Source organism: Elgaria multicarinata, chromosome 7 (genome assembly GCF_023053635.1).
Source record: "Elgaria multicarinata webbii isolate HBS135686 ecotype San Diego chromosome 7, rElgMul1.1.pri, whole genome shotgun sequence".
NCBI lineage: Eukaryota > Metazoa > Chordata > Lepidosauria > Squamata > Anguidae > Elgaria > Elgaria multicarinata.
Window position 1 is genome coordinate 7,325,473 of NC_086177.1, and position 26,380 is coordinate 7,351,852.

Sequence of the window (26,380 nt, forward strand, 5' to 3'; positions counted from 1 at the left end):
AAGGACACGGAGACACAGACAGTGTGTCCTGAAGAATTGATGCATTTTTCTCCGGGCTCTCCAGAAAAAGAAAATGGCAGAATGGGGGAGAGGAGGGGGTCAAGTTTTGTGACTGGACTTCTAGTTGCCCTCTTAAGAGATCACAGCTCTGTCCTCACTGCTGTGAACTGCAAGCATACTCCTTCCGGTTAGCCTGTCTCTTTGCCTGACACTTATTGCAGTGCTTAAGAAGAATTACACAAGGACTGCTGCATCTGTAAAGACAGAACGCCCCAAAGTTGACTCGTTCACTTCTGTTTCCTATCCTAACTCCACACAGCAGACTTGGGCCTTAGCTAGACCTAAGGTTTATCCCAGGATCGTCCCAGGGTCATCCCTGCCTGCTTCTGGGATATCCTGTGTGTCATTTACATGAACAGGGATGACCCCAGGATGATCCCGGGATAAACCTTAGGTCTAGCTAAGGCCTTGGTGTCCATATAACCAATCAAATCATGCTTTGTATTTTCTGTTGCAGATTGTGCATTGCAGAGAAGGGTGTGGACATGCAGTGGCTGGTCATTGGCTTTCTCAGTCAAAATGTCCCTCACCATCACACTTTATCTAATAGGAAGATAAGTTCATTTAACAGGGTGGTCCTTAGCATGAACAACATGTGGTAGATTCGAGAGGGGCACCATTTTTCCACTTCCGCTTTAATTAGAAAATAAGCTTCAATCCTGAACTGGGTCTATGGCCAAAACAACCTTCATCGAGCTTTCCTCCACCCCATCTGACAAAGGAGCAATTTATTCCTAATCCACATATCAGTGTCCCCAAAACAATCTTCAAATCCCCATTTAGGATGCAATCCTTTGCATATTTAGACAGAAAAAAAGTCCTACAACTCCCAGCATTAACCAGACAAAATGGCTGGCTGGGGAATGCTGAGAGTTGTAGGCCGTTGCTAGACGAGGCGTTAGCACGGTGTGAGGGCCAGTCTCCCTCCTGTGCATCCAGATAACGCACAGGGGATTCCGGGGTCAGGCCGGGCTAAGACCTCCCTTAACCCGGGATAAGCGGATTCGACTTCCGTGGCTTTTCCCGGCTGCTCGCTTACTCGCGAGTAGCTGGGAGAAGCCACGGACTGGGCACAGCGCTCATAGGAGCGCTGTGCCCATCGGGCTGGGGGGGAATCACGGGGGGGAGATAGGGGCCGGGGGAAAGGCCGGACCCGGCAGGAGAGGGGGGGAGAAGAACTGGCATGGGCATCAGGGACGGGGGGCGGGGGAAGAAGAATGGCACGGGCATCGGGGAAGGGGGCGGGGGAAGAAGAATGGGCATGGGCATGGCGGATGGGGGATGGGGGCGGGGGAAGAAGAACGGGCACGGGCATGGCGGATGGGGGATGGGGTGGGGGAAGAAGAACAGGCACGGGCACGGGCATGGCGGACGGGGGAAAAGAAGAATGGGGACAAGGCATGGCGGATGGGGGAGGACGGGTGAACGAGCGGACAGGGAGGGCATCAAGCATTGGGGGGGGGAGAAATCGGGCAGGGGGAGCAGGGGACCCTATATTTATTTTTTTAAAAACCTACCTTTTCCAGCGGTGCGCTCCTGATTAAAAAAAAATTAAAAAATGGTGGAAGCGATGGGGCTTTCCCTTGCCCCATCGCGTGTTATGTCTGGAAAAGGGCAACGGCGCACGCTAGCTGTAGTGCGCCGTTGCCCTGACTCCCGGCCGGATTATCCGGTAGGTCTAGCAAGGCCCGTAGTGCCTTTTTCTGTGTAGTCATGAATAGGTTTGTGCCCTATGTTTTATTCAAGCAGGGCTTTGGCAAGCATGCTGTTCTGTTGGGTTGGGTGCTGGTTTTATTCTTTTATTGTAATGTTTTTCCTCCCACTGTGTTTTTAATGTATTTGTTTTATGATTGTTCCCCCCCCCCCCCCGCCCACACACAAGTTTTTAGTTTATATTTTAGTTCCTATGTTTGTTAGCCACCTTGAGGATCATTTTCTTGGCGGAAAGTTGGGTCATAAATAAACAAGCAAGTCAGTGACCAGCAACTTTTGGCATGCTACAAAATGAATAAACTAGCTTGTAGAGCAAATGACAAGTATAAAGTTTGGAGGGGTAATAGAGGATCAAGTAATTTAAAGATGTAAAAGCCATTTCTCTGGCCTGAAATATAGCCCCACACAGGTTGGAAAAGTTTTTTCCAGAGTCCCAAAATAATAAAAAAAACAGAGAAAGGCCAAGAGCGAAATTATAGAGACCTAACCTAAATTTATTAGATTGTAAGCCTGAGGGCAGGGACTGTCTTTTTTCCTAAGTGTAAGCCGCTCTGAGAGCCTTTTTTGGCTGAGGAGCGGGGTATAAGTATGATAAATAAATAAAAATAAATAAAAAATAACCAGATGCTTCTAATTAGGGTTGGACAAATCTGTCAATTTTGGTCCTTCTTGCTTTCTCATTTTTCCAGAGTTAAGTATGATTGTTCCTAAACTTTCAAACACAAGTTTGCATGAAAATTTGCATGCATTTTTGTGCACGTATCTCCCCATTACATGCATTTTTGCCTAATATACACATTTTTTTCTATGCATTTTTTTCTAATACAATGTATTCTTGGATATTATTTTCATGAATGTATGCATTTTTGCATGCAAATTCCACCATACACATTTTTGGGGGATTGGAGAATTCCATTGCAAAATTTGGGAACGTATGCATATTGGAGGATAGTTGCATTTGGTTCATGTATTGGTCAGAAAGTGTGAAATTAGGTAAGTTTGCATAAAAATAAGAACCCAACAAATTTCTCCCCATCCCTCCTTCCAGCCACTCCAAAGGCCTGCTGGAACAAAGAAGTTTTAGCCTGCTTCCAAAAGCCCTTCAAGGAGGGAGCCAGCCTGGCTTCCCCGGGAAGAGAGTTCCAGAGCACTGGAGCAGCCACCGAGAAGGCCCTCTCCCATGTTCCCACCAAGCGCGCCTGTGAAGATGGTGGGACTGAAAGAAGGGCTTCTCCAGAAGATCTCAAAGCACGGGCAGGCTCATAAGGGAGAACACGGTCTTTCAAATAACTTGGACCCGAGCCACATAGGGCTTTATAGGTCATAACCAGCACTTTGAATTGTGCCTGGAAACAGACTGGAAGCCAGTGAAGCTGTTTTAACAGGGGAGTTATATGCTCCCTGTAATACTGCCTAACTGTTGCCCATTGCTCTGGCCAAATTATTGAAATGCCTGCCAAGCTATGACAGATCTGCCTGAAATTTCACACATAGACAGCTACAGAATTTTCCAGTGGATTAGCTACATTTGGTTTATAACCAAACTTATTATGGGATGTTATCGGGGCACCGGGAGGGAAGGATTCACCTCTCATGTTGGGCTGCATGGACAGAAGTTAGCATTGCACTCTGAAATATAGGTCTGTGGGAAGTTCTTCTAGTACATAGGCTACGGTAGAATTTTTATTTTGAGTGTGAAAATTTGAGTAAAAAGTGTAAAAAGGCGTGACCAACTGCCTGTTTCACAAAATATGGGAGAATGATTTCCCAGCTTTCCTGTATTCAGTTCAACCATAACTCATGAAGCAACATAGTGCCACTGGTATTGAAACATTGAAGTAACATTGGAAGTGAACCTCTCTCTATAGATGCCACATATTTCTAAGGGAAAGAAGAGGCAGAAATCTGTTTTATTTTCATTATGCAAAGAAAAACTGAAGGCCAATTCACATGATATGGGCCATAGCTAGACCTAAGGTTTATTCCTGGATTGTCCAGGGGTCAAACCTGTTCATCTAGGTGACACACAGGGGATCCAGTGCTCAGGCGGGGGGAACCCAGGATGATCCCAGGAGAAACCTTAGGTCTAGCTGTGGCCATGCTTTCTCTCCACTTGAGAACTGGCAGCTGAATTTGTGAACTGAAACCATTGAAAAGGAGTCCCATAGTTATGGTTCTGCTACAGAAAAGGCCTCTGTCTTGTGTACTCACACCTTTAATCATAACACCACCATGACTACAGGACCACACCATGATCACAGCTTGCCCCCTGCCTAGAAACTGTTTTAAAAGGTAAGAAGAAAGAAAGGATGCTGTGGTGAGCAGTATCAGCTCTGGTGAATCTTGGCATGCCCATGCTGGTCCAGGTGTTGCACCTGTTTGCTGCTTCCCTATCTGGGTTGCAGGACCCTGGCTGGACTTTGGCCTTGAAGTCCAGCTCTACTTGCAGCTGTAATATCTGCCCCTGAAAAGTTTGGGATGTGAGCTGTGTGAAGTGGGAGAGGGACAGAATGAAGAAAGAGGAAAATGGAATGAAAAATTGAAGTGGTGGTTGGTGCTTGTTGGGTAGAAAAAGGAAAAGAGACGCAAGAAATGGCTGGAGAGGGAAGGAGGCTGCTTCCAAGGAAGTTCAGGAAAGGCAACAGCAGTGTGGTGAAGAAGAGAAGAAGCAGATAGAGCAGCCCTCAGCCCAAGAGGAAGAGTAAACCTCCACAACATTATCTGGCAACACCAGATGGCTGGAACTGGGAAAGCAGCTATTGCCAGTCTAACAGTAACACTGTAGGCTCATCTACACCAAGCAGGATATTCCACTATGAAAGTGGTATATAAGAGGCAGGAGCCACACTACTGCTTTATAGTGGTATTTATTTATTTATTTATTTATTACATTTATATACCGCCCCACAGCCAAAGCTCTCTGGGCGGTTTACAACAGTTAAAAACAGTAAACATTAAAAAAGTATACAAAATTTTAAAAAACCATCAGAAATGGTATTGAAATGCACTGACAACTGTTGGGGCTCATTGACCCATACCATATGCCACTTTCATAGTGGAATATCCTGCTTGGTGTAGATGAGCCCTAAGTTTTGTAGTGAACTGTGATTCAAAGTTAGAATTCTGCATATTTCATTCATATTATCCAATGTGTTGTATTTGTTTCATTAATATTGCTAATTAACTATAATAACTAAAATTAAGTAGCCGTATGTAGTGGTTTGTGCCTGGAATGATACCAGATCCCCCCCTTCTCATCCTAACTATAGAAGAAACTTAAACATTACACATCACTGCAACAGGTCCTCTGATAAAGCCCACACGTTCCAGGCAGGTTCAAATGGGAGGAGGCAATATTTCCTGATCCCAAGCCAGGAAAGGCAGGTAAGAAAAACCCACATCTTGAACTGACCTCAGAAACAAATTGGAAATCAGTGTAGCTGGTACACGTCCCATCTTATATGGTCTATAAAATGCATGCCAGCAACAATCTAGTGGTTACATTTTACACTACCTGTAATTTCTGGACAGTTTTCAAGTATAGCCCCATGCAGAGCACACTGCAGTAATCTAAACAAGAGGTGATTAAGGCATGGATCACTGTGGCCCATCTGTCTTCTCCAGGGATGGGCACGCACAGCTGGCGCACCAACTGAAACTGGGCGATGTCAGTCCTGGCTACAGGAGCTGCCCAGCCCTCAAGAAGAATGCTGGGCCCGAGAGCATCCCCCAAGTTGTGAACCTGGTCCTCCTAAGGGATATCAACTCTATCCAGAACAGGCTGTACCCCCAATCCCAGAATGGCTTGTCTACTGACCAACAGACATTTGTATTTTCTGGACTGAGCCTCAGCTTATTTGACCACATCCAATTCATCACTGCTTCCAGACAATGGTTCAGGATTTCACAGCCTCCTTGGCATCAGTTGAAAAAGAGAGATAAGAGACTCACCCTCAAACTCCAGATAATTTCCCCACAGCAGCTTCAAGTAGATGTTTGTGTACATTAAACCTCTCAGCGGCTTTCAATACCATTGACCATGGTATCCTTCTGGGACGACTCGCTGAGCTGGGAGTGGGAGGTACTGCTCTGCAGTGGTTCCGCTCTTATTTGGCAGGTCGGTTACAGAAGGTGGTGCTTGGGGAACATTACTCGGCACCGTGGACTCTCAAGTATGGGGTCCCGCAGGGGTTGGTTTTGTCCCCCATGTTGTTTAACATTTACATGAAGCAGCTGGGTGCTTTGGAGTGTGTTGTCATCAGTATGCTGAAGACACACAGCTCTACTTCTCCTTTTCATTTTCAGCAAGAGAGGCTGTGGATGTGTTGAACCGGTGCCTGGCTGCAACAATGAACTGGATGAGGGCTAATAAACTGAAACTCAATCCAGACAAGACTGAGATGCTGTTAGTAGGTGATTCCGCTGACAGGATGGGGGTGTGTGTTCTACTGGTTCTGGATGGGATTGCACTCCCCCTGAAGGAGCAGGTTCGAAGCTTGGGGGTTCTTTTAGATCCATCATTGTCACTTGAGGCTCAGGTGACCTCAGTGGCACGGAGTGCTTTTTACAAACTCCGGTTGGTGGCCCAGCTACGCCCCTATCTGGACAGGGATAACCTGGCTTCAGTTGTCCATCCTCTGGTAACCTCCAAGTTAGATTACTGCAATGCGCTCTACATAGGGCTGCCTTTGAAGACGGTTCGGAAGCTGCAGCTTGTGCAAAATGCAGTGGCCAGATTGATTTCGGGAACCAGAAGATTTGACCATATAACACCTGCTCTGGTCCGCTTGCACTGGCTGCCTGTATGTTTCCGAGCCCAATTCAAGGTGCTGGTTTTGACCTATAAAGCCTTACACAGCTTGGGACCACAGTACCTGATGGAACGCCTCTCCCAACGTGAATATACCTGGTCACTACATTCAACATCTAAGGTCCTCCTCCAGGTGCCTACTCCGAGAGAGGCTCGGAGTGTGGCAACAAAGGATAGGGCCTTTTTGGTGGTGGCCCCCGGACTATGGAACAATCTCCCTGACGAGGCTCGTCTGGTGCCAACGCTGCTATCTTTCTGGCACCAGGTTAAGACTTTCCTCTTTGCCCAGGCATATAGCAGCACATCTTAATCACCCACATGTTTAGTTTTTTAACGGTTTTTAATGCTTTATGTGTGTATGTTCTGTGTTTTAGAATTTTAAATTTTGTATAATCGTTTTTATCTTAATTTTTTAGAATTTCTGTAAACCGCCCAGAGAGCCCTGGCTATGGGGGCGGTATATAAGTGTAATAAATAAAAACAAACAAACGAACGAACAAACAAAAAAACATAGGAGGCAAAACAGAGCCCCGAGGAAACCCATGAGCTAGTCCTTCCCAATCTGTTGCCCTCCAGACTTTTGGTTTACAACTTTCATAAACCCTGCTTAGTTAACATTTAGGCTAGGGCTGATAAGATTTGTAGTCAGAAACATCTGGAGGGCACCAAGATAAGGAAGGCTGATGACCATAGTTCCCCAACATCACCTTACGAGAATGTTCACTGCAAGAACCAAGTCCCGTCACAACTAAACATCACAGCAGGATACTGTGATTGATGGTGCTGAAGGGGCCAGCAGAACCAACAGGGATGCACTTTCCATGGATAGTTCTTGGCATAGACCATTCACCAAGGTGATCAAGCCTGTTTCTGTCCCAAACCCAGGCTTGGCTCAAGATTAGAAAGGATCCAAATATTTATTTATTTATTGCATTTCTATACCGCCCAATAGCCGGAGCTCTCTGGGCGGTTCACAAAAATTAAAACCATTCAAAGTATAAAACAACAGCATAAAACCATAATATAAAATACAATATAAAAGCTCAACCAGGTAAAAACAGCAGCAATGCAAAATTACAAATTTAAAACACTGAGTTAAATTTTATTTATAGACTGTTAAAATGCTGGGAGAATAAAAAGGTCTTCACCAGGGCAGGATCTACACTACTGCTTATAACGGTTTATAATGGTTATGACAACTGTTCAGGCCCAGGACACATTACATATACCGTTTTCATAATGTTTTTAAAGTGTTATATCTTGCTTGGTGTAGATCAGGCCCTGGCGTCTAAAGGCATATAATGTAGGTGCCAAGCGAACCTCCTTAGGGAGCTCATTCCACAGCCGGGGTGCCACAGCAGAGAAGGCCCTCCTCCTGGTAGCCACCTGTTTCATCAAAACCAGTTTCATCAAAAAACAAACAAAAAACTTGTGTTGTCCATACTCACTCTGTAGTATATTGGTGTTTGTGTGTCACCACCCCCTATTCCAATAGGAAGAAGTTAGAAAAGGGGAATATGTGCCCTGAGGTGCCATAATTGCCCCCTGCCCCCTGCCCCCCAGTCCAGGATGCTATAAGCTTTCAAGGGCTCTGACCAATGCAGGATCTACACTACTGCTTTAAAACGGTTTATAACAGTGGTGATAACTGTTGAGGCCCAGGACACACACTATATACAGTTCTCAAAATGTTTTTCAAAGTGTCATAGCCTCATTGGTGTAGATCAAGCCCAAGTAACTGATAGATTTTATATTCTCTCCCGGGGGGGGGGGGGGGAGACTGCTTTTTTTAAAAAAAATGTCTTTTCCTTGTAGCCTTAGATGAACCTTGCAATCTGTCTTGCATCTAGTGAGGCTAATCCAATTGTGTCTGCATAATTCCAAATCCACCCCATTTTAAGGCTGTTACAAACTTAAGAAAACATCATGCCCAGTCTTTTCTTTCTCCCATTTTGTTTAACATCTAGCTTCATGAAGAGTGCTGGGGAACTCAAAAGCTTGCTCACAGTTTTGTGACATTTCAATAGGTCCCAGAAATGGCTGTTACCATGCTGTGGCTTTGGGATTCACGTATCTGTGTTGCGACGTGTCTAGTCTAGAGCAACATTACATTCCGGGCAAGGCGTCAACATAAGACCTCCATTTTTATTCTTGAGCCTCTGTGTTTATTTAACTGAATCAGTCTGCTGCTGCTTAGAGCGGTGGCACTCAACCTTTAGCAACCCAAGAGCCACTTCATCACTAAGCAGATGCAGAGAGGTGGAGAGCTGTGTGCAAACTCCCAGGCATATCCGGCAGCATGCTGAACACCCAGGCGCATGGAGCAACGTTACAGCATATTAATGATCCATAGTCTTATCAGACCAGCCCTAGAAGAGTGGCAATCAGAGGGGAATTCGTTGGAGCTCAGGAAGGACCAGTAGTAGAAGGGATCTTAGTTGTTAGATCCGGAAGATCTGGCTTCAAATCCTACATCAGCCATGGAGCTCATGTGATGATCTTGTGCCAGCCACTATAACTCAGACTAAACTCTGCCATAGGCAATCTTCAAGTCTGTTACACATAAATAAGCCCTTAAAAAGAAACAAAAAGGCCAAAGCACTCATGCCTAGGTGCGAGCAAGGTGACTAATTGCAGCACAAACATTTATACTTTTGCCATGATAGTCTGAAAGTCTGAAAGAACAGAAAAGACATAAGTGGCCTCTCTCTCTCTCTTTCCGTGTGTGTGTGTGCAGGGCCAGTGCCAGACTATTTTGCGCCCTAGGCAAGGTGAGCTACTTTCACCCCCCCAAAAAATGCCAACTTTGTTTTTTAAGAACATATGTTTCCTGGAAAAAATAAGAAGCACAAAACTTGAAACTGCTAAATTTATTTTAAAGTTCAAGAAATACGTCATGCCAATTATAGCAAACAAATTGGAAAGGAACGTCTATGGGTCTAAAATGCATTATTTAATAGGAATATCACCTCCAAATCATCCCCCCCAACTCACACGCATGCGCACATACACACTCAGCATCACTCACTCCAAACAAACACACTCATGAACACATGCATTCACTCAAAGACCCCATGCACCCCATTCACCCATACATTCTCTCTCTCTCTCTCTTCTGGGCGCGTTCCGGAAGTCCGAACGTGGAGCCGCCCCACTCCAGCATCCCTGGCTTCGCTTCGGCTGGGCGGGCGCGGGGTGCCATCTTGCCCGCCCAGGCCCAGCTGAATCCTCGGGCCGGGCCGGCTCACAGCCAACGCGCATGAGTGCTGCGCTGTGCCCAGCGCCCCTCTTAGCTTGGTGTTCTAGGCGGCCGCCTGAGTGGCCTCTAGGGTAGCACCGGCCCTGTGTGCATGTGCGTGTGTGTGTGTGTGTGTGTGTGTGTACGGAATGAGGAGTGCAAAAAGAATGCCCCAAGAATCTGAACTAAGGGCTGGGCTGGTTAACATATTCAATAGTAGTGTGGGGAAAAGGCATGAAAAGTGGACAGTTTAAATTTGCAGATGATATAAAATAATCCAGTATGTCCTACTTAAGTTTAATCAGGCTGTGAAGTCGTGTGGAACAATATCATAATTCTGGGAGAGTGGGCAGCTAAAAGGCAGACAAAATTTAATGTCAATATTAGAAATATGACCTCACACACACAATGGTGAACTCAGTTGCCTTTCCCCAATCAGAAAAGAGATGTACCCAAGGAGTTCCTGAATATGTCAACTTCCCTATTGACTTCAGTGGAGGGGGAGACCTTCACAGGAGCAGCCTGTACGGGCAGGCTAGTTTATATTCACATTAGATTTCTCCCCTAGTCTGCCTTAACTGTAAGAAAGACATTGTGCTTAGTTCACAATCCTAACAAATTTTCTGGGAATGACATCCCATGGATTACAGGGGAACATTCTATGTCCTTTCCAGGAATGGCAGCTCAAATGCCTGGAAAGTGCAGGATCCCTTATTGTATCTGTGCAGGAGAGCTGGTCATTGCCCCCCGCATAACCAGATCATAACAACCAGTCCTACTGTACTGGTTCCTGCCTTGTGCTTGTTACAAAAAGGGTGGTTAGCGCTAAGGGGGGGCAGTGTTCCATCCGGCCTCCTTGTTCAGTCTTTCACACCTACTGACATCCATAGGGTTTGGTGCAGGATAGCCATGAGTTTCACTTTTCAGAAGACCGTCGCCTGGCAGAAGAGCTGTCAAAGTGCAGTCCTCTTATTTGAAGGTGCCCTTTATTTCAGGGGTTCCCAACCTTTTTAGACCTTTGGGAATTTGAGAAACTGCTGTGGGCACCACCACAAAATGGCTCCCATGGAGGATGTGGCCAGTCACATAATGGCTGCCATGGGGGCCTGGCTAGTAAAGAGGGGAATCTGTATGTGTGTGTGTGTGTGTGTGTGTTTGTGTGTATGCGTATGTATGGGGGAAAGAAATAGTGAGACAAGTGGCCGTGTGGGTTGGAATGGAAAGAGTTCCTTCCTGGCAACTATCCTTTCCCCTTTGCCTGTGCTCTCTCTCTCTCTCTCTCTCTCTCTCTCTCTCTCTCTCTCTCTCTCTCCCACTCCCAGCATCTAGCCTCACTACTTTTCTCTCCCAACCCTTTCCGTCACTATTTCTCCCCTTCCCAATCTCTAGCCTTCTTTCTCTTCCTTCCTAGCCCCTAGCCTTGCTCTTTCTCTCCCACTCACCCCTTTCTCTTGCCATTTCTCCCTCCACCTAGCCTCTTTAGTCTCACTCTTTCTCCCCCCTCCCCCTTGCTGTCTGTTCCAATCCAGAGAACAGCTGATCAGCAACAGGTTCAGAAACAAGGAGAACTTGGCACCCTAATGTTTTTCAATAATTTATTTATTTATTATTTTTTCGTAGGGGCAAGAAGTGAACAGCTGTGTTGGTGCCACTGGAAGTGCCCAAGGGCACCAAAGTGCCTGCATGCACTGCAATGGGGACGCATGTTTTGTCCAGTCCAAGTCCAGTTTAAAGATAAAGGACCATAATGAAGAAGGGAGAGGTTAGTCCATGGACAGCAGACTGACCAGATTACACCCTCCCCCAGGTGAGAAGTATTATATTTCTATTTAAATTACATTAAAATTATTTTTAAATTTGCATCCGTACATATAAATAACACACATGCAAATTTTAGACAAATCTGGGTTTCCCGTTGTCCTCTTTTTATAATGCTTTTCTTTTATTTTCTTTTTGACAAGTCATAAGCCGCTATCTTATAAGGAAGGCCTGGAAAAGAGGACAGAACTATTGGTTTCAGCTTCGCTTCAAAATTTAACCCCAAGTTTATATCACTGTTAGCCAGAGTCAATCTGTAGGCTTTTTGTTGCCTTTCCTTTAAAATAAATAAATAAATAAATAAATAAATTTCCTGAAATAAAGAATTAGGCGAGGTGTAGTGAAATGAAAAGAGCATTTAAAACAAAAGTAGATCTCTCTCTCAGTGGACAAGATGTAGAGCTTCATCCCATGTACCTGTTTCCCTCGAATTATCCCCTACAACGCTAAACTGTCACTGTTGTTGTTGTTGCTACCGGGCGGCTAGATCCTTTGCATACCAGGAAATGGGTTCAAGGGGGGAAATGTAAAAAAATCATTAAAAAATCAATGGATGACCCAATCCACTTCAAATTTGGTATATTTAAAGGAAAGGAAAGGAACCTCTCGTGCAAGCACTGAGTCATTACTGACTCTTGGAGGGATGCCAGCTTTCGCTGATGTTTTCTTGGCAGGCCTTATAGTGGGGTGGTTTGCCGTTGCCTTCCCTGGCCGTTATTACCTTTCCCCCAGCTAACTGGGTACTCATTTTACTGACCTCGGGAGGATGGAAGGCTGAGTCGACCCGAGCCAGCTGCCTGAAACTAGCTTCTGCTGGGATCGAACTGAGACCATGGGGAGAGTTTCAGCTGCAGAAACTGCTGCTTTACCACTCTGCACCACACGAGGCTCTCCTTAATATCTATTACTGTGCCAATTTTGATGTCTTTATCTTTAAAGCTTACGCAGATGTAAATCATTTTCTTCAAATCCTGCCCCTGCTCCCCAGTGGCCACTCGGAAAACAACAAACAATACGCTCAAAAACTAGTAGCAATCGCAGCTTTTAAAGCTCAGCTAAAAACTTTTCTTTTTTCTAAAGCTTTTAAAACTTGATTTTGTTCTGACTTTTATACTGTTAGTTTTACTCTACCCTGTGCCTGTTTGGTGCATTCTCTTCCCCTTCTTATTGTTTTATTATGATTTTATTAGAATGTAAGCCTATGCGGCAGGGTTTTGCTATTTTATTGTTTTACTCTGTACAGCACCATGTACACTGATGGTGCTATATAAATAAAATAATAATAATAATAATAATAATAATAATAATGCACTTCTTTTGGTTGAGAAGCACAATTAAAGCAGGATGCATGGGAATACTTCACAGTCAAAGCAGATTATAAGATGGAAAACTTCAGAGTCTTTTGCACGCAATTCGCAGTGATTGCACAGTATAACGCTGGTGTGATAAAGCTCGTAATGGATGAAGAAGGTCCTTGTAGCTATTGAAGCGGGAACTGAGGCAGGCGCAAAAAGCTGGGAGTCGACAAAAGCTACACCTGCTGAAATGACCTCTTTATTGGAACAAACAAACAGACAATTGCCAACACATATAGCCCACTACCTTTCATATCAAAAAGCTCTTTCATGAGAAAGCAATTGATTGTGAGGAAATGGCAGTCAAGGAAAGGGTAAAGCATCCCTCTCATAATTGCCCCCCCCCCCGAAGTATCATTTTAATTGAAAAAGGGGGTGGTATTTATTTATTATTAACATTTATATGCTACCGTATCTGTTAAAAAGCCACCAAAGAGGTGCACAACAACTTAAAACAATAAAATAGTAAAACAATAAAAACAACATTAAAGTAGTAAAGCCACTGAAACATTGAACTACACATGTCACACAGAATGAGAGATTTAACACAGAATTTGGCTGGAGGATTATGGAGATTGTAGTCTGACACATCTGGAGAGCGGCAGGTTGGGGAAGGTTGACACACAGACATACACATAGAAGGGGGGAAGTGTAAAGGCATAAGCAGTGTTTATTTATTATTATCATCTATATACTGTAGTGGCTAGGGTGTTGGACTGGGAGTCGGGAGATCCGAGTTCTAGTCCCCACTTGGCCATGGAGACCCACTGGGTGACTTTGGGCCAGTCACAGACTCTCAGCCCAACCCACCTCACAGAGTTGTTGTTGTGAGGATAAAATGGAGAGGAGGAGGATTATGTACGCCACCTTGGGTTCCTTGGAGGAAAAAAGGCGGGATATAAAGGCAATAATAAATATCTGTTAAAAAGCCATCAAAGAGACATACAACAACTTTTAACAACAATAAAATAGTAAAACAATAAAAACAACATCAAAATAGTAAAGCCATTGAAACATTAAACTACAAATTTTAAAAGGCTAAATTGAAAAGATGTACTTTTACCTCCTTTCTAAAAGCCAGGAGAATGGGGGCCAATCAGAGTTCTTGAGGGAGCATTATTACTCACATAGGGCTTTGCTAGATGATGCCGGATAAGCCGGCAGGGAGGCGGGGCGACGGCGCGCTAACTTTAGCATGCGCCGCCCTGCCTCCTAGACGGCCGACGCGCAGGGACTATGGAAGCCCTGCAGCGTCGGCCATTTTTTTGTTTTGTTAAAGGGGTCACGTGCGCCCCGAAGACTGCGGACAAGGTAGGAGCCTTTTTTTAAAATTAAGCCCCCCACCCTTTTTAAATTAAGCCCCCTGCCCACTCTTTCCCCGCCCTCCCTCTCCGTGCCGTCCTCTGTGTCGCCGTTTGCCATCTCCCTCTCCTGCGGTCCGGCCTTCCCCCCCCATGTCCCCCCCAGGATCCCCCCCGGCCCGATGCGCTGTGCCCAGTCCGTGGCTTTTCCCGGCTACTCGCGAGTAAGCGAGTAGCCGCAAAAAGCCACAGACCTTGCTAGACGTTCGCTTATGGCGCGTTAAGGGAGGCTTCGGTGCGGCCTGGGCCCGGATTCCCCTGTGCATCATGTGGACACACAGCAGGGAAACCGGGCCTCAAAGCGTGCTAACGCCTCGTCTAGCAAGGCCCATAGTTTGGGAGTAATACAAGAAAACGCGCTTTCAATCATGCCTAGGGTGACCATATGAAAAGGAGGACAGGGCTCCTGTATCTTTAACGGTTGTTTTGAAAAGGGAATTTCCGCAGGTGTCATTTGTACATATGGAGAACCTGGTGAAATTTTCTCCTCATCACAACAGTTAAGGCTGCAGGTGCCCTGCCCTCTTTTAAATCTGGTCACTCTAGTATAGCTCCTGCACTTTAACCGTTGTAATGAAGACGGAATTTCACCAGTTTCTCTCTCTATACAAATGACACCTGTGCAACTGTTAAAGATACAGGAGCCCTGTCCTCCTTTTCATAGGGTCACCCTAATCATGCCCAACAAATGGGCCTCTGCAGGTAATGGCATCCTCTAAGATGCCTCTCTTACAGATCTTAATACCAGAACAGGTTCATAGCCAGAGAGGTGGACCCTTAGACATCCAGGTCGTAAGCAGTTCAGGCTTTGAGAGTTAAAACCAACACCTTGAATTGCACTGGGGAAGAAATTGGCAGCCAGGGCAGGTAGGTCTTTCAGAATAGGTGTAATATGGTCATGATACTGTGTGCACCAGTTAGCAGCCCAGCTGCTTCATTTTGCATCAACTGAAGCTTCTAGACAATCTTCAGGAGTTGGAGCACAATGTGGAGCACATTGCAGTAGTCTAAATGTGCTGTTGGCAAGGCATAGATAACTGTCGCCAAGTCAAACAGAAATCCCATGAAGGTCTGCGGCCAAGGCTTCATGAAGAAAGTGGATTCTGAGGAAGGATTTGCAGGGAGGTTGAGATGGTGCCACATAAGTGATCTGGGGTGGAGTTTCAAAGGAAAATAAGCACATTCGTTGTGTAGAAGAGGGAGCCTTGGCAAGTACATCTCATTATGCAGGACTGAGAAAAGCGGAACCTGCTAAAATCCCCAGTTTATAACCACGGGGACGGGGAGGGGGGGGATAATGAGGGGTTCTTCTCCAAACTGAGGAAAAGTAGAGCAAACTCTAGTGACACCTTGTGGTAGCTGATGAGGGAATTAATAACATAAGATCTTGGGTACCAGGATATTCATTCATTATAATATGATTTCTTGCACTGGCCCCATTCATTTCTTTGTGTTTGTGTAGAAGAATGTCCCAATGCATTTCCTTCCTTGCAAGTAAGAACGTCAGTTCATAGAACAGTCCTGTGATTTAGTAATGAGGATATAAAACAGGATCACTTTCTAATACACATTTCAGAAAAAGCGAGCATCAGATTGTGTAGGTGAAAAGACAAAAACATCACATGCATGAGCTCAGATATAACACAGTGGCCTTAGCTAGACCTAAGGTTTATCCCGGGATCGTCCCGGGGTCATCCCTGTTCATGTAAATGGCACACAGGATTTCCTGGGACGACCCCGGGATAAACCTTAGGTCTAGCTAAGGCCAGTGTCTCCTTTTTAACCATACCAGTCATGATAGCCAAGGCTCTGAAAGCCACAGTAGAGTTAAAGCAGGTTTTCTTTTTGGAGGTTGGGAAGAGATGCTTTTAAATTACAGGCGGAGATGGTTCTGATATGGTGGCTGTAAGCAGCAGATTCTAACACTGCATCCTATTATGGAGCAATTTATATTGAAGGGCAGGCTATACATTCATAAAATAAATAATAAACACATTAATAAATTTTGCTCACAAATATGGTAAAACAGGAGATGAATGGAAGTGACCCCATAACGTGCAGTCCTCTGCCTTCATTCTCCAGTCATTCAAATTAATGGGAGCTTCAAATAGGAATAGCTCCGTTTGATGGTTCTTCGATTGGCAGAAAAGTCCAGCCATATGGCAGCTTCCCCTGACCTGATGTTCTCCAGATGGTTTGGACTAAAACTCTCATCATCCCCAGCTAGCATGGACAATGAGTAGGGGTGATGGGGGAGGGGAACCAGGTTGGAAAAGGCTTCCTTCCCTATTGGATTTGAGAGATTGAAGATCTGTAGGGATACTCCCATTGTGTTCAATAACTATGCTGTCTGGGGTTTATATAGTTAAAACATCTGGGGGGCATCAGGTTAGGGAAGGCTGCCTTACATCAGATTTAGCAAGGGAGGTATCATGAGCAGAACTGTGAATTTCTGTTTCGGGACCAGTGTCCCAAATGGTCCCAAAACAGGTGTAGAACTTGGCATTTATCCCTATTAAATTTCATTCTGCTGAAAACAACAGAATGAAATTTAATAGGGATAAATGCCAAGTTCTACACCTAGGAAATAGAAACCAAATGCACAGTTACAAGATGGGGAATACTTGGCTCAGCAATACTACAAATGAGAAGGATCTTGGAATTGTAGATCGCAAGCTGAATATGAGCCAACAGTGTGATACGGCTGCAAGAAAGGCAAATGCTATTTTGGGCTGTATTAATAGAAGTACAGCTTCTAAATCGCGTGAGGTACTGGTTCCTCATGGTTAGGCCTCATCTAGAGTATTGCGTCCAGTTCTGGGCTCCACAATTCAAGAAGGACGCAGACAAGCTGGAGCGTGTTCAGAGGAGGGCAACCAGGATGATCAGGGGTCTGGAAACAAAGCCCTATGAAGAGAGACTGAAAGAACTGGGCATGTTTAGCCTGGAGAAGAGAAGATTGAGGGGAGACATGATAGCACTCTTCAAATACTTAAAAGGTTGTCACACAGAGGAGGGCCAGGATCTCTTCTCAATCCTCCCAGAGTGCAGGACACGGAATAACGGGCTCAAGTGAAAGGAAGCCAGATTCCAGCTGGACATCAGGAAAAACTTCCTGACTGTTAGAGCAGGACGACAATGGAATCAGTTACCTAGGGAGGTTGTGGGCTCTCCCACACTAGAGGCCTTCAAGAGGCAGCTGGACAACCATCTGTCAAGTATGCTGTAGGGTGAATTCCTGCATTGAGCAGGGGGTTGGACTCGATGGCCTTGTAGGCCCCTTCCAACTCTACTATTCTATGCTTCTATGCTTCTATGAATGACTTTAGCTGGACTCAGCTGGGGTGTAAAGTCTGTGGGATTGTTGCCCACATCTCTGTGGTGGTAAAAGAGACGGCAGCAGTCCCAGAGGAGAATAACAAAGCTATACCACCTGCTGTGACAAACCAAAACATAATCTACATTGAATTCCATATTCTGGATGTCTTTGAATGTATAGAGGAGTCCATTAGTGTTTTTTGTTTGCCTGTTTGTTTGTTTGTTTGTTTGTTGGGGAATTTTAAGACAGAGGTGAGGTCACAAGCTTTGGTTGGGTAAAACAAAGTTTTTCAAATCTTCTTTAGGTCATGGATCCTACAGGTCTGGTGTACCGAACCTCTAGAAAAATGCCACCATGGAAAGAGGAGCAGGGTCTTTTCTGTAGCAGTGCCTTTCCTGTGCAATTTATTTTCCAAAGAGGCTTGGCAGGCTGAGAGGCTTTGTGGGATGATGTGGCAGTTTTATTTCGTATCGTTTCTGTTGCCTTTTAGTGCTGTTCTTATCAGGACTTATGTAGTGTTCTATGTGTATATTTTGATGTTGTTTTTTATGGTATTGTTTTAAATTATGAGTCATCATGAGGTCCCTGAAATACCTCTCAGGTTCCAAATTGAAACTTTGCTTTCAAATTTCAAATGCTGCCCTACTGCCTATGAAAGACAGGTTGTAAATTTGAAACAGACAAACAAACAAACCCAAACCTATGTAGCCCCCTCTTTCTTACCATGTGTTCTTTGGATTCCTTGCCAAGCTGGTTTGCATTGGAGGTTAATTAGTACAATTAATAATAAATACTCTAATTACAGTCATTTAAGTGGGAGAGTTTGTTGTTGTTATTATCTTGTATGCAGTCATTACCAAACACTTGGATGTCTTTTCATTAAAACAACTAAGGCAACAATTAGGCACAGAGTGATACAAATGCTAGCAGGAGAAATATACAGGAAGTAATAACCCAGGGTGGTAAAGAAGACAGAGAAAGAATCTCTAGAGTGGGCAGCGGAAGATGAATTTGGCACCCAGCTTGGCCTGCCCTGCTCAAGAGTTGCTCATACAGGAAAGATGTCATGACTGTTCGCGCAATGCATAGATGTCACTGGACGATTGGGAGCTTGGATGTGTACGAACAGGCATCCGCTGAAAAGGGAGGTGGTATCCGTTCTGTCCCTTAGGTTGGATTTGAGAAGGCTCTTTCACGCATACAAATATCATTTCATTCATGTGTGAAGTGACCAATAGGATTCTTCATTACAAAAGAAAAAAGACGCATGTTTTGACAAAGCTCAAAACTTGTTCATTACATGCTAATCTGTATAGAGACCCAAAAGAGAGATTCTTGAAGCTCTTGCTAACCTATGGATATAGGAATGCCCTTGCCGAAACAATACAGTTTCTTTTGAGCGACACCTAAAGTGGTCCTCTTTGCTCTGGCAGCAAAATAGATTGGGAAGAGAGCATTAGGGGGGAAAAATTGCTGTTAAACTGCCTTGGAGAGTCAGAGTGTTAAGTTGAAGCTGAGTTGCCTATGATAATTTATAATTCATCTGCATTATTTTGTAATGTTTGAAATCTCTGTACTTTTGTATATTCTTTTAATATATTTGTCATGGCCTTTGGCTAGCACAATACTCTCTGAGTATTGGTACTGACAAAGCTTCACATTTAGTGAAGTATTTGTTGGACTTCTTTTCCGTCAGGTCAACCTATACACTTGCTGAGAAGCAAGTGTATATTCAATTTGGGGAAGGTGTGGGCGTGGGCGTCTGAGGGCAGGGGAAAGAGTTTACACACAGATTTTAGGGAAATGCTGCCTATTGGGGAGATGGGCACGTCTACACCAGCCCTATATCCCCGGGTAGTCCTTGGATCCTCCCTGTGCATCCAAATGACGCACAGGGGATCCCAGGGGCAACCCAGGATGACCAAGAACTTTCCCTGGGATATAGGGAACCGCAGAAAATCCAACTTTTCCACAGTCCCAGGACCATTCTGTGGAGCGCAGGCCATGTGGCTACTGCTCCCGGGTTGTCCCGTCTTCCCGATGAGTAGTGGCGACCGTAAAATGGGCACGGAGCTGCACGGGGGCAGTCCGTTCCCATCAGGGGTGGGGAGCGGGGTGGCGGGGTGCCCCCCCTTTTTAACCATTTTTTGCAGAGGAGTGTAGTTGCACTCCTCCCTCTCCAGGAAAAAAAAAGAAAAAAGACAGCCGCAACATCCTTCTGGGACATCGCACAGCTGTCAATATTTTGGGAAAGGCTCTCAGAAGCTGATAAGTTCACAATCCTCCCTGCTCCCTCCCTCTACACCCTACAGTGCAGACAGGCCCAAGGATGCTCGAGCTGGTGAAACAGGGCAACTGAGGAGCATGCAGCTCAGGAGTGCAGGAGGAGGAGGAAGATGGGGGAGGGGAATGTACATAGGGCCAAGGGAGAGGGAGAAAGAGGTGCTTTTGGTGGGAAGTGGTGCTGGGAGGTCAAGAAGACTGAATTTAATATTGATTCAGAATCTGTATGGTGGCAGATCTCAAATGCAATAGGTATGGGGGGGAACCAAATGAAATGAGCATATGGCCTTTCTTCCTGAGATCAATTAATGAAAGCCTCATTTTGATGAAATTAGTATGCAGCTCATATTGCCACACAGTCTGAATGTAGCGTGTATTGTTGATAAGAATTCATTGTATTTCATAGGAGTGCTATTCCTAATTATCTGTATATGCTGACTGTAAGTGATCAGTAACAGATGTGACTCGTTGTGTGTACAAGTTATGAGATAACTATGAGTTATGTATTCTTGGAATTGAAGGGGGGCTGCCCCCAGCGGGTAAGTTGGTGCTGGAAGCAGACATTTATTTACTAGAGATACTTTCAGCTAGGCATTACTGGTGTCAATACCAGATCTGACTATGTTGTGAATAATAGTATGACCAAGGCCTTGCTAGACGAGGCCTTAGCGCGCTGTGAGGCCCGGTTTCCCTGCTGTGCGTCCAGACGACGCACAGGGGAATCCGGGGTCAAGGCGCACTGAAGCCTCCTTTAACGTGCCATAAGCGAAGTCGCTTATGGCGCGCCTTTTCCGCAACCCCGGCCTGAGGCCGGGGCTGCGGAACTTCTAGCAAGGTCCGTGGCTTTTTGCGGCTACTCGCTTACTCGCGAGTAGCCGGGAAAAGCCATGGATTGGGCACAGCGCTCAGTGCTGTGCCCATCGGGCCGGGGGGATCCGGGGGGGAAGGCCGGACCGGCAGGAGAGGGGGAGGGCGGAGGGGATGGCAAGGAAGGGCGGAGGGGACACAGGGGACGGCGAGGAAGGGCGGAGGGCGACACAGGGGACGGCGAGGAAGGGCGGAGGGCGACACAGGGGACAGCGAGGGAGGGTGGAGGATGACACAGGGGATGGCGAGGAAGGGCGGAGGGCGACACAGGGGACGGGGAGGGAGGGCGGAGGGCGACACAGGGGACGGGGACAGGGAGGGAGGGAGGGGAAAGAGTGGGCAGGAGGCATGGGCAGGGATCAGGAGCGGATGGGGGGCTTAATTAAAAGAAAACCCACCTACCTTGTCCGGAGTCTTTGGGGAGCACGTGGCCCCTTTAACAAAAAAACAACAAAAAATGGCCAATGCTACAGGGCTTCCGCAGTCCCTGCGCGTTGGCCGTCTAGGAGGTGGGGCGGCACGCGCTAAAGTTAGCGCGTTGTCGCCCCGCCTCCCTGCCGGCTTATCCGGCAGGGTCTAGCAAGGCCCCAAGTCCAAAAGTAAAGGTGAGGTTATTGACATTGTGAGGGTTGTAAAAAGCAAGAGTTCCCCAAAGAAATCCTGGGAGAACGAGGCACCTCCCCAACATGATGAACTAAACTCTGCAAACTGCTTTGTTGGTTGAGGGGAATAGAAGTTTAAATTTCCTAAGGAATGTGTTAGCCTTGATTTCTATTATGCGATTTCTATTGATTTCTATTATAATCCTCCTAATTGCATTGTATGTAGCAATGAGTTTTGCTTGTTTTATCATTGCATGATTCATTATTCTCTGATACTATTTGAGCAATAAAATTATATTTTGTGATACATTAATTATTGATGCCCAGAACTAGGATGACCAGATGACCCGGAAAACCCTGGAGACTGCCCGTAAAATGAAGGGTCTCCAGGGAAACAGGTGCCCGGCATGCCCCAAACCCCTCCCTGCCTTGATGTGGCCTTCTACTTGGCCTGCACGATCGCGCAGGCCAAGTAGAAGGACCCATCGGCGTGGGGGGAGTGGGCTAGAAGGACCTGATTTCAGCTTGGAGCCCAGGTGGTAGCCCGAGTCTGGCAGCCAAGGCAGACATAGCAGCAGCCCGGTCAGATCATCAGTGAACAAGGTATGTGGTCGTGGTGGGCTTGCTTCCTCCCTTCTGGCAAGGCATTGTTTCTCTCAGGCTTGCTGTTCCCTCGGGCTTGCTCAGGCTTCTTGTTTCCCTTCCCCAACCAGGCCTACAGCTGAGGCCTCACTGTGTATCATGATGATGATGATGATGATGATGATGATGATGATGATGATGATGATGCCTTGGGTGAGTAGGTATTGTATTTTTAATGTTATTTTATTGTTTGCCTTGTGTTTCTGTAGATTATTATTATTTTGCCTTTGGTGAGTGTGGGATGGATTTATATTCTGCCCCTCCTCCAGTTAAGTGTGTGTGGGGAGTTTTTTTCTTTAGGTTGTCTTGGGGAGGGTGTGGATTTTTTTCCATGCTGGGTGAGTGTGCAGGGGTGTGTGGATTTTAATTTTTATTGCCTTTGATGAGCATGTGTGAAGTGTGTGTTGTTGTTGTTGTTGTTGTTGTTGTTTTACCTTGAGTGTGTGTATGTGTGTGAATGAATTTTTATTTTCACCTTAGGCTTTGAGATTATGGTTATTTTACAGTGTGGCTTTCTTTTTGTTGTACTAGATTTTTCTGCTCTTGTCAATTGCTTCATTTTTTCAGTGGTAGCAGTATGCTGAATCTGTGAGTATGGATATGAGTGATGGGGATAGAGTGTTAAATGCTAGAAAGGAACTTTCTCCTGATGTTCATGATCGTATCTCGGCATGTCTTTCAGATATCTCAGCTTGGTTGCTTCATCGTCATTTGAAACTTAATATGGCAAAGACTGAATTGCTTGTTTTTCCTCCTAAACCTTCTCCTCATCTCTCATTCTCTCTTACTGTCAATGATGTCACACTTACTCCAGTCAAGGAAGCTCATAGTCTTGGCTTTATATTTGATTCCTCGCTCTCCTTTATTCCTCATATTGAGGCAGTAGCTAAATCCTGTTGTTTTTTCCTGTATAATATTGCTAGGATTTGATCATTTTTATCTGTCTCTTCTGCCAAGACTCTTGTTCATGCATTGGTTATTTCTCGGTTGGACTACTGCAACCTTCTGGCTGGACATCAGGAAAAACTTCCTAACTGTTAGAGCAGTGCGACGGTGGAATCAGTTACCTAGGGAGGTTGTGGGCTCTCCCACACTAGAGGCATTCAAGAGGCAGCTGGACAACCATCTGTCAGGGATGCTTTAGGGTGGATTCCTGCATTGAGCAGGGGGTTGGACTCGATGGCCTTGTAGGCCCCTTCCAACTCTGCTATTCTATGATTCTATGATTCTTCTCACTGGCCTTCCTTCTTCTCACATCAGTTCGTCGGTTTCTGTTCACCACTCTGCTACTAAGATCATCTTCTTGGTTCGCCGCTCTGACCATGCTACTCCACTTCTGAAATCTCTTCATTGGCTTCCAATTCACCTCAGAATCCAATACAAACTTCTCCTGTTAACCTACAAAGCTTTTCACTGTCTAGCTCCTTCCTATCTTTCCTCTCTCATCTCACACTATTGCCCCGCTCGTGCTCTTCGCTCCTTTGATGCCATGTTTCTCACCTGCCCAAGGGTCTCTACTTCCCTTGCTCGGCTTCGTCCATTTTCTTCCGCTGCCCCTTACGCCTGGAACGCTCTTCCAGAACATTTGCGAACTACAAGTTCAATCGCAGCTTTTAAAGCTCAGCTAAAAACTTTTCTTTTTTCTAAAGCTTTTAAAACTTGATTTTGATCTGACTTTTATACTGTTAGTTTTACTCTACCCTGTGCCTGTTTGGTGCATTCTCTTCCCCTTCTTATTGTTTTATTATGATTTTATTAGAATGTAAGCCTATGTGGCAGGGTTTTGCTATTTTATTGTTTTACTCTGTACAGCACCATGTACATTGATGGTGCTATATAAATAATAATAATAATAATAATAATAATAATAATAATAATAATAATAATAATGGGAGACTGTATCACACAGAATATAGCAAAAGCTTCAAAGTACAGCAGAAGCTACAAAAGTAGGCGTGGGTGAAGTTAATTTCAGATACACCAAATGTCTCACTTCTTCTTTATTCCAGTGATTTTAGAACAGGTTTGTCTTAATGGTGTGCTGTGAAATCAGACATGTGACCAAGGCCATGTTTGGGTGGGAACTCCCCCTTGGGAGCTGGACTTGTTGATGGGCACGCTCCCTTGGGGGCGGCAATGTTGTCCTCCTTTTTGGTTTTCAAAATGTGGTCACCCTAATCTGGATTCATAAATCTATCACTGAGTGGGGTATGTCCTTAAAGCCGTTGTATTCTTTCTTGATTTGGTGAATCTCAGAAGCGCCAGTTCAAGTTTGGGAAACAAGCTAGTCGGATGGAGCGGAAAGGATTTACCCATCTCAATATATCAGCCTTCTCCAAGCTGGTGTCTGCTAGATGTCCTGGACTGCAACTTCCATAATTTCTAGTCAGCATGAGACTTGCCATCCAGCACATCTGGAGGACACTTGAGGTGTTGCTAGACCTGCCGCGATAAGCTGGCAGGGAGGCGGGGCGATGGCGCGCTAACTTTAACGCGCGCCGCCCAGCCTCCTAGACGGCCAACGCGTAGGGACGACGGAAGCCCTGCAGCGTCGGCCATTTTTTTGTTTTAAAGGGGCCACGTGCGCCCCGAAGACTGCGGACAAGGTAAGCGTTTTTTAAAAAAATTAAGCCCCCTGCCCCCTCTTTCCCCTCCCCCTCCCCCTCGTCGCGTTGTGCCAGCTCTCCCTCCCCTCGTCGCGTTGTGCCAGCTCTCCCTCCCCTCGTCGCGTTGTGCCAGCTCTCCCTGCCCTCGTCGCGTTGTGCCAGCTCTCCCTTCCCTCGTCGCGTTGTGCCAGCTCTCCCTCCCCCTCTCCCGTGTCGCCCCCCCGGGATCCACCCCCCCTGGCCCGATGGGTACAGCGCTCAGCACTGTGCCCAGTCCGTGGCTCTTTGCGGCTACTCGTAAGCGAGTAGCCGCAAAAAGCCACGGAAGTCTCTAGACGTTCCGCAGCCCCGGCCTCAGGCCGGAGCTGCGGAAAAGGCACGCCATAAGCGACTTCGCTTATGGCGCGTTAGGGGAGGCTTCAGTCCGGCCTGGGGCCGGATTCCCCTGTGCGTCATGTGGACGCACAGCAGGGAAATCGGCTCTCAAGGCGCGCTAAGGCCTTGTCTAGCAAGGCCCTTGGCTGGCACTTGGTTGGGGAAGGCAGGCATATACGGCAAGAGTAAGTACATTATCGTCAAAGCCTGATGGTTTGAACGCGAGTTTCTTCTCTCCTCTCAGTGACACAATTCATACACAATTTATCTCTTTTATGGGCTTCAAGATTTTTCCAGATACATATCAAAGACCTTTCCATGCCTCTAACATGAATAATAGATTCTGGTGCAGCTTACAATAAATCATCTTAGTTGCTCATTTGGCTGTGAGCAAACACGGCTATTTTAAGCGCAGCAATTGGAATTGAATTGCGGTTTCACTATTTTGGAATTTCCCCACCTGCCTTACAACGCCTTTGATGCAACTGTTCAAAAGAGGCGAGGCCAGAGTGAAGTAATGCGTTCAAGGTTACAAGAACGGCTTTCAGGTCAGATTCATCCTTTTTGTTCCTCTTGCCTGCATAAGAAGGATGGGTGGGTTTTCTTCCCTCTGGCCCAGTTTCCAAAATGCTCTGTCTTTTGTAGATGTGAATGTGAAGCCCACTGTTTTCGGGCCTGATTCATGTTATATAAGGATCCTCCTGTCCTAAACTTGTTCACATGGAAGTAAGCTCAAGTTCACACACGTAAGCTTATTTCTCATTTCTCTTGTTCACTTGTTCATGCATTCACTTGGCTGAGAATTATTATTTCATAGTGAGGGGATGGAAGGAATGCTAACCCTTGAAATATTTATTTATTGATTACATTTTTATACCGCCCAATAGCCGGAGCTCTCTGGGCGGTTCACAAAAATTAAAACCACAATAAAACAACCAACAGTTTAAAAACACAAATACAAAATACAGTATAAAAAGCACAACCAGGATAAAACCACTCAGCAAAAATTGATATTAGATTAAAATACAGAGTTAGAACAGTAAAAATTGAATTTAAGTTAAAATTAAGTGTTAAAATGCTGAGAGAATAAAAAGGTCTTCAGCTGACGACGAAAGCAGTACAGTGTAGGTGCCAGGCGGACCTCTCTGGGGAGCTCATTCCACAGCCGGGATGCCACAGCGGAGAAAGCCCTCCTCCTAGTAGCCACCTGCCTCACTTCCTTTGGCAGGGGCTCATGGAGAAGGGCCCCTGTGGATGATCTTAAGGTCCAGGCAGGCACATATGGGAGGAGGCGTTCCTTCAAATAACCTGGCCCCAAGCCGTTTAGGGCT